Source organism: Tachyglossus aculeatus, chromosome 14 (genome assembly GCF_015852505.1).
Source record: "Tachyglossus aculeatus isolate mTacAcu1 chromosome 14, mTacAcu1.pri, whole genome shotgun sequence".
Classification (NCBI taxonomy): Eukaryota; Metazoa; Chordata; class Mammalia; order Monotremata; family Tachyglossidae; genus Tachyglossus; species Tachyglossus aculeatus.
In genome coordinates, this window is record NC_052079.1 from 49,983,644 (window position 1) to 49,993,403 (window position 9,760).

Consider the following 9,760-nt stretch of genomic DNA (forward strand, 5'->3'; position numbering starts at 1 on the left):
GTACTTCCCAAGTGCTTAGTACAGTGCTCTGCACACAGTAAGCGCTCAATAAATACGATTGAATGAATGAATGAATGAATAAACACAAGCACACCAGGAAACGTCAAACACCCCCACACAGGCCCACAAACACGCACCCTGGCAATATCAAAATCAATCATCCTGGCAGGACTCATTCATAGTAAGAATAATCATCGTAATGGTATTTGCTAAGCACTTATTATGTGTTCTAAGTGCTGGGGAGGTAATAATAATAATAAGGATGGTATTTCTTAAGCGCTTACTATGTGCAGAGCACTGTTCTAAGCGCTGGGGTAATACTACTACTATTACTAATAATAATAATGGCATTTGTTAAGTGCTTACCATGTGCAGAGCACTGTTCTAAGCACTAATAATGATGATGGCATTTGTTAAGCATTTACCATGTGCCAAGCACTGTTCTAAGTACTGGGATAATAATAATAAGGATGGTATTTCTTAAGCGCTCACTATGTGCCGAGCACTGTTCTAAGCACTGGGATAATAATACTAATAATGAAGATGGCATTTGTTAAGCATTTACTATGTGCCAAGCACTGTACTAAGCCCTTGGGAAGTACAAGTTGGCAACATATACAGACAGTCCCTACCCAACAGTGGGCTCACAGTCTAGAAGGGGGAGACAGAGAACAAAACGAAACATATTAACAAAATAAAATAAATAGAATAGATATGTACAAGTAAAATAAATAGAGTAATAAATACGTACAAACATATATACATATATTCAGATGCTGTGGGGAAGGGAACAGTCATATCCCACTAGACTGCCTATTAAACTGGGGATTTCGCCCAACTCTTCTTGTGTTCTACTTGTCCGAGCGCTTCTTACAAATGCTCTGTACATAGCGAGCGCTTAATACCACTGATTGATTAAGCATCTAATACAGTGCTCTACACAGAAGTAGGTTCTCAATCAATGCAGTTGATGGTGATGATGTCCCTACTATGCAGGAGTTGATTAGCCAATTCCCTTGCTTCTCTGTCTGTCTGCCCTGCTGTCTACTTGCCAGTAAGTGGCTTTTTATCAACCTTCCCAGGAGGGATTACAGGGACTGAAAAGAGCTACAGCTCAAACCAACCCATTTTGCCACAGAAACACAGCTCCGAGGAAAGGTTGGGGCAGAAAAAAAATGGCTTTTTTATCAACCTTCCCAGGAGGGATTACAGGGACTGAAAAGAGCTACAGCTCAAAACAACCCATTTTTCTATGGAAACACAGCTCCGAGGAAAGGTTGGGGCAGGAAGAGACGCCTTTGGCTCAAATCTGTTAGGGAAGGTTTTTCATTCATTCATTCAATTGTATTTATTGAGCGCTTACTGTGTGCAGAGCACTGTACTAAGCGCTTGGGAAGTACAAGTTGGCACCATATAGAGACGGTTCCTACCCAACAGTGCCAGGGGCCAAGCATTGCTTTAAGCACTGGAGTCGATTCGAGATAGCCAGATCAGACCCAGGCCAAATCATCATCATCAATCGTATTTATTGAGTGCTTACTGTGTGCAGAGCACTGTACTAAGCGCTTGGGAAGTACAAGTTGGCAACATATAGAGACAGTCCCTACCCATCGAATTGGTGACTAAGGCCTGCTAATATGGAAACGACTGGCTAATCTGGGGTAACTTTTGAAGTGTTGTAAGCCAAAGTGACTGAAAACAATTGGGTTTCCCTTAATAATAATGATGGCATTTGTTAAGCGCTTACTATGTGCAAAGCACTGCTCTAAGCGCTGGGGGGGATACAATGTGATCAAGTTGTCCCACGTGGGGCTCACAGTCTTAATCCCTATTTTTACAGATGAGGTAACTGAGGCTCAGAGAAGTTAGGTGACTTGCCCAAGGTCACACAGCAGACTTGTGGTGGAGCCGGGATTCGAACCCATGACCTCTGACTCCAAAGCCCGTTCTCTTTCCACTGAGCCACGCTGCTTCTCCGTGCTTCTTAAGGACTTCCCTTAAGTCCTCATGCCTCTCAAATCCATGCTTCCAGGAAGGAAGCTCATAGAGAAGACTGAGCGGCCTGTGGGGTCAGGGAAGAGAGGCTGTAGCAAGAGGCCCATTATGACCCGAGTGATTGTCAGGAGTCTCGAGTTCGATTCCTGACCCTGCCGTTGATGCACCGTGTGACCATGGGCAAGTCACTTGGCCTCTCAGCTTTGGTTTCTTCATCTGTAAAATGGAGATAATGATACCTCCCCCACCAAGACATTAGGAAAAGTAATTAAGGCTTACAACGCTCTTTGAGATCTGAGGATGAAAGGTTTCAGAGTAGGATGATGATGATGATGATATTTACTCAAGCACGTGCAAAACCCAAATTAAAACGCACACACACATACCCCAAATCATGTGCCGATGCAAATACAATCACAGAGACAGGATACAACGCACCTTGGCTCCTTTCCCCCTCTCCCACTCCCTTCTGTGTCACCCCAACTTACTCCCTTTATTCACCCCCCCTCCAGTCCCACAGCACTTATCTGTACTTATCTGTATTTACGTATCTGTAAATTGATTTATATTACAGTCTGTCTCCCCGTCTAGACTGTAAGCTCGTTGTGAGCAGGGAATATGTCGGTTTATTGTTGCATTATACTTCCAAGTGCTTAGTACAGTGCTCTACACACAGTAAGTACTCAGTAAATATGACTGGACTGAATTACTGCAGGCATACCCAGAGGAGGTACAATATTCAGTTACACACACAGTCACACACATCCCTACATAAACACATACCGCATTACTAAAGTTACGTAAAGCTTTGACTAGTTTAACTCATTCATCCTCACAGGATGTCAGGGAAGGAAGTCTCCATTCCTGCCTCCATTTCACAGTTAGGCAAGCCGAGGCCCGTCCCGGGACTGCAGTGAGTTAACAAGGAGGATTGAAAAATTCCTAACGCCTACCCCTGGGTCAGGGTCTGTTTGCTAGGCAGTCCTGCCGATAAGATTCTGTCTTCCATTTGTTTTCCACGCTGATGCTTCCCCTCCAAACCTGGCTAGGTGAAAACTAATTGAAATTCAGGTCCTCTCCTGCCAAGTTCAAAGGTGACCCCGAAAACCTGGCAGAAGAACATTCTTCTGAGTGTGGGGAAAGGGAAGTTGGATGAGGCACGTGGGGTGAAATAGATTGGGACACTGCAGAAGGGTCAGAAGAGTTTAGGCAGATTGGGACAAAGGTGGAAGGGCCCAGGAGAGCCCGTGTCTTTTCTCCCATTTCACCCCAATCCACAGTTTCCGCTCCTGCCGGGAAAATCTTCCTGCGAGGCTTCCCTGTCCCCTCTCTAATCCTTTAATCAGGTGATTCCTAGAACAATTTACTTCCTTTCCCTCTGCCAATCTGGGTTCTCCCAGCCCCTTAGGACTGGACCTAAGATCCACTTCCTCCAGGAAGCCTTCCCTGATGTGAGCCTGTTGTTGGGTAGGGACCGTTTCGATATGTTGCCGACTTGTACTTCATTCATTTGTTCAATTGTATTTATTGAGCGCTTACTCTGTGCAGAACACTGTCCTAAGCACTTGGAAAGTATAAGTTGTCAACATACAGAGACAGTCCCTACCCAACAGTGGACTTCCCAAGCGCTTAGTACAGTGCTCTGCACACAGTAAGTGCTCAATAAATACGATTGAATGAATGAATTAATTGAGAACCATTTACCTTCCTCCTACCCCTAATCCCCACCTTATCCTCGCTTTGGGGTAGGTACACGTGCATGTTCCTTCTGCATTCTATGTCATCTCTGTTTGGCGTCTTTGTCATCGAGGAATACACCTAAATCATATGATAATAATGATAATCCAGTGCTTAGAACAGTGCTTTGCACATAGTAAGCGCTTAACAAATGCCATAAAAAAATGATAATAATGATATTTGTTAAGCACTCACTATGTGCCAAGCACTGCTAGGGTACATACAAGTTCATCAGGTTGGACAGTCTCTGGGGAATCACAGTCCAAATAGGAGGGGAAGCAGGTATTTGATGCCATTTTACAGATGAGGAAACTGAGGCATAAAAAAGTTAAGTGACTTGTCCAAGGTCACACGGCAAGGAAGTGACAGAGTTGGAATTAGAACCCAGGTCCTCTGACTCCCAGATTCGGGCTCTTTCCATTAGGCCAAAATGCTTGCTAACCTTTTCTCCCTAATAGACTGTGAGCTCCTCAAAGCAGAAACCCTGTCCCGTTAAAAAGCAACCTCCTCAAAAGTGATGACTCTTGTTTTTCTTCAATAACTCTCCAGTGGTCGCTCAGAACAGACTGCGGACTTTGTGCCTAATCCAGGTTTCACAAACCCTCTGGCACTGAGGGCTGATCTGCGCCCGCATGGGTCTCTAATAACTAAAGGTAATAGCGATGACGGTGACAGTGAAGAACAAAGAGATTTCTGGACTTTGCAGATGATACTGTACTTAACTTCCCTACACCTCAATTTCCTCATCTACAAATGGGGTTAAATACCTGCTTCCCCTCCCGTTTAGACTCTGTGCTCTCAGTAAGTACTACTGTTGATGGATTAATGCCACCCAGCCCTGAAGCCAGCCACGGCGGGCACGATGGCTAGCACCAGCATTGTGAGGCAGGCGAAATAAGCGGCGTTTCTGTCTTCTCAACCCTCCCGTCTCCCACCCTCCTTGCTATTAGGGTCTGTGGTCCCCTCCACACCAGGAAGCAGCATGGCTCAGTGGAAAAAGCCCGGGCTTTGGAGTCAGAGGTCACGGGTTCAAATCCCAGCTCCGCCAGTTGTCAGCTGTGTGACTTTGGGCAAGTCACTTAACTTCTCTGTGCCTCATTTACCTCATCTGTAAAAGGGGGATTAAGACCGTGAGCCCCCAGTGGAACAACCTGATCACCTTGTAACCTCCCCAGCGCTTAGAACAGTGCTTTGCACATTGTAAGTGCTTAATAAATGCCATTATTATTATTTGTCTTTTGGGTAACCTTGGGCAAATCACTTCACTTCCCTGGGCCTCAGTTACCTCATCTGTAAAATCGGGACTAAAACTGTGAGTCCCATTTGGGACAGCGACTGTGTCCAACCTGATTAGCTTTTATCTACCCCAATCAATCAATCAATCAACCGTATTTATTGAGCGCTTACTGTGTGCAGAGCACTGTACTAAGTGCTTGGGAAGTCCAAGTCGGCAACATATAGAGACGGTCCCTACCCGACAGCGGGCTCACAGTCTAGAAGTGGGAGACAGACAACAAAACCAAACAAACCAACCGACCTGGAGCCCTTAGTACAGTGCCTGGCATCTAGTAAGCATTTATCAAATACCACCATCCCCCTCGCCACAAAAAGGGGCAGCAAGATTCTCCAAATTTGGGGTATCGACAGCCCCTTCCCCTGGCTCTTGCCCTCCTGAGCCATCGAATGCGCCTCACAATCCCTACAACGGATCTTCCAGGAGGCCACTTGCCTGTCTAGGTCACCACCTTTTCTGTCCTCTCCCGTGCTGTGTCCTGGGGCCCGGGCACCTCTCCTCCTGTTTTCGGCCACTCTCTCGAATCCCCCGGAACTTGCTCTGGGCCACTTAAGCAGGTGTCAGCAGGCTTCTCAGGCCCTTCCTCCTGGCCCCGTGGAAAGACATCTGCTCCGTGATCATCCTCCTGGACCAGTCTTCTTCAGATACTGCCGAACTCTACCACCTTCAGCTTTTCACCGGTCCCTGGCTCTTCACCTGCCTTTCTCGGGGCTCCTTCTCCGTTGGCTACCGTTCTTCTTTCCAACTCCGCCGCTCCTCTCCCTCAGCAGGTCTCCCTCAGGATCTGCCCCAACCCCTCTCCTCTGTTCCCTTTATACAGCTCTGTCAGTGACCTCATTCCCTCCGTTCTTCCCTTTACCCTGATGTCTAAGTGGCCTCCTCCTCAGCTCCGCCTCTTTCCTGGTCACTGCTCACTTCTGGCATCTTCCTCCTCTCCACCCACTCTCTCAGCCTCATTGTCCTTCTGCTTCTTCCACCACCACAAAGGCCGTAGTACTTAAACCCTTTCTATGTGCAAAAGACTGAGGTAGGTTAGACACAGCCTCTGTTCCACACAGGGCTTCTAGTCTGAGGTGGAGGGAGAGCAGGTATTATCCCCATTTTACAGACAAGGAAAATGAGCCCCCAAAATGTTGTGGGGGTTTTTTTAATGATACTTGTTAAGCGTTTACGATGTGGCAAACACAACATGTGCGGGATAGATACAAATCAATCAGGTTGGACACAGTCCCTGTCCCACATGGCCTCAGTCTAAGTAGAAGGAAGAACGGGTATTGAATCCCCATTTTACAGCTGAGGAAACTGAGGCCCAGAAGACTTAAGTGACTTGCCCAAGGTCACACAGCAGAGCTAGGATTGGAACTCAGGTCCTCTTACTCCCAGCCCCTGATTTTTTCACTAGGCCATACCGCCTCCCTGCTCTGTGTCCATTTTGCCCGCAGATACGCAGCAGGCCTGGGCTGGGACTATAATCTGGATCTCCTGCCTACCATTTGGACCACACTACCACCCAGGGAGCACAACAGAACTCCTGAGCTTCTTTCACAGGGCCACCTCCTCCGCCCTGGCTCTGAGCAGCATCTTCTCCGCTGCCTCTCTGCCCCAAGCTTTGTGTTCTTCATAGGTTCCCTCCTGTGACAGCGGGGTTCTCCTTTGCCCTGATCACACTTTGAGCACTTAATAAAAATAATAACTATCCGGTTTCAAAGCCTCCACCTTCAAATCTGCCAAGACCTCAGCTCTCCCCATCTTCAAAACCCTTTTGAAACTGTCACTGTCACATTCTTCTTGCAATCCTCTCCGGGCTTCTGTGCCACTTTAGGACTTTGGCACTCACTACTTCTCATCACCCTAGACTGAAAGGTCCCTAAGGGCAGGAATCGCATCTACCAACTCTATCTTGGTGAACTCTTCCAAGAGGTTAGTACTGTGTTTTGCCTGCAGAAATCACTCACACTCTCAAGTGCTCAGTGCAGTGGTCTGAATACAGTAAGTGTTCAATAAACCCACTGATTGATTATTGTTTTGGCACTTATTTCTCATTGTACTTTTTTCAACTTTTTGCATACTCTATTTTACGGTATCTTCCTCCTATCTGTAAGCTCTTTTATGTCTGCCTCTTTTGTTACATGGCAAGCTCTTTGGGAGTTGGCATTGTGTTTTCTCCTATTTTTCTTGCTCTCCTCCAAGACCTCAGCAGACAGTTCATGGACTTCTGTCCCCTCCCTGACCCTCCTCACTTCTCTGGCTTTCTTCCCCCGCAGGCTTCTTGTCTCCCAAACCCCATCAATTTCAGGGTCTTTCCAGCAAAGGTCGTGCCTCTCATTTCTCCCTGTTTCCCAGCCTGCACCCCTTCCCAACTCCTCAGGCCTCTTCCCAGGATACTTATCAGGTGACTTCAATAATAATAACTGTGGTAATTGGTCAAGGGCTCACTAGGGCCCAAGCACTATGCTAAGCACTGGGTTAGCTACAATAACAATCATATCAGACTCAGTCTCTGTCCCACAAGGGGGAGAACAGACATTATAAAGATGAGGAAACTGAGGCACAGATAATATAAGTAATTTGCCCACACTCACCCAGCAGGCAAAGGGTGGAGCAGGGATTAGAACCCAGGTCACCTGATTCCCAGTTCTGTGCTCTTTGCACTAGGCCAAGATGTTTCTCGCGCCTGAAGTTTTCTTCCCCTTCTGGCTCCCATCACCCCGGCATCCCACACTCCCTCCAGAACCCCCTTCTTCCTCCCCTGAAGGATTTTTCCCTCAGAAAAGGCCCAGGAATCTCATACCTCTGAGGTACAACCACTCATTATTATTGCCATTAGTATTGTTATTGTTGTTCTTAAGAACAGTAATAACCATCCCTTAACTCAGCCAGCCCCTTTCATCTGAGGGAGGTGTTTGCCTCACAGACAGTTTCTCATTCATTCATTCACTCAATCGTATTTATTGAGCGCTTACTGTGTGCAGAGCACTGGACTAAGCGCTTGGGAATTACAAGTTGGCAACATCTAGAGACAGTCCCTACCCAACGGCGGGCTCACAGTCTAGAAGGGGGAGACAGACAACAAAACAAAACATATTAACAAAATAAAATAAATAGAATAGTAAATATGTACAAGTAAAATAGAGTAATAAATCTGTACAAACATATACATTCATTCAGTCGCATTTATTGAGCGCTTACTGTGTGCAGAACACTGGACTAAGCTTATCATCATCATCATAATAAAATGATGTCATTTTTTAAGTGCTTACTATGTGCCAAGCACTGTTCTAAGCGCTGGGGGAGATCCAAGGTCAGCAGGTATTTATTGAGTGCTTACTGTGTGCAGAGCACTGTACTAAGCGCTTGGGAAGTCCAAGCTGGCAACATATAGAGACAGTCCCTACCCAACAGCAGGCTTACAGTCTAGAAGGGGGAGACAGAAAACAAAACAAAACGTATTAACAGAATATAAATAGAATAGTAAATATGTACAAGTAAAATAGAGTAATAAATCTGTACAAACACATATACATTCATTCAAGCGCATTTATTGAGCGCTTACTGTGTGCAGAACACTGGACTAAGCTTATCATCATCATCATAATAAAATGATGGTATTTAAGTGCTTACTATGTGCCACGCACTGTTCTAAGCGCTGGGGGAGATCCAAGGTCAGCAGGTTGTCATTCATTCAATTGTATTTATTGAGCGCTTACTGTGTGCAGAACACTGGACTAAGCTCATCATCATCATCATAAAATGATGGTATTTAAGTGCTTACTATGTACCACGCACGGTTCTAAGCGCTGGGGGAGATCCAAGGTCAGCAGGTTGTCATTCATTCAATTGTATTTATTGAGCGCTTACTGTGTGCAGAGCACTGGACTGAGCGCTTGGGAAGTCCAAGCTGGCAACATCAATGTGCTCATTATGATTACAGACCCCGGGGCAGGCCCCAATGCCCCACCTCTGCCCACGTTGGATGGCAGTTACCTCGGAGACCAAGGTCTGTGCTCAGCGCTCAGCACAGCTTCTGCGCCACACAGGACCAGCTGACTTGAGGGGCGGGGCTAGCTGCTCTGGGGGCGTGGCCAGTCGATAGGAGGGCGTGGCCACCATATGTATATATGTTTGTACACATTTATTACTCTATTTATTTATTTATTTATTTTACTTGTACATATCTATTCTATTTATTTTATTTTGTTAGTATGTTTGGTTTTCTTTTTTTTTCTCTGTCTCCCCCTTTTAGACTGTGAGCCCAATGTTGTGTAGGGACTGTCTCTATATGTTGCCAATTTGTACTTCCCAAGCGCTTAGTACAGTGCTCTGCACATAGTAAGCGCTCAATAAATATGATTGATTGATAGTGGGCGTGGCCAGTCGATCTAGGGCGTGGCCATCCAATTTTGGGGGCGTGGCCAGACGGCTAGGGGCGTGGTCCATCAAAGGGGAGGAGGCCTCGTGGGGCGGGGCGTGGCTTCCCGCGCCGTGACGTCATCAATCAATCAATCAATCGTATTTATTGAGCGCTTATTGGGTACAGAGCACTGGACTAAGCGCTTGGGAAGTCCAAGTTGGCATCATCTAGAGACGGTCCCTACCCAACAGCGGGCTCACAGTCTAGAAGGGGGAGACAGAACAAAACAAAACATATTAACAAAATAAAATAAATAGAATGGATATGTACAAGTAAAATAAATAAATAAATAGAGTAATAAATACGTACAAACATATATACAC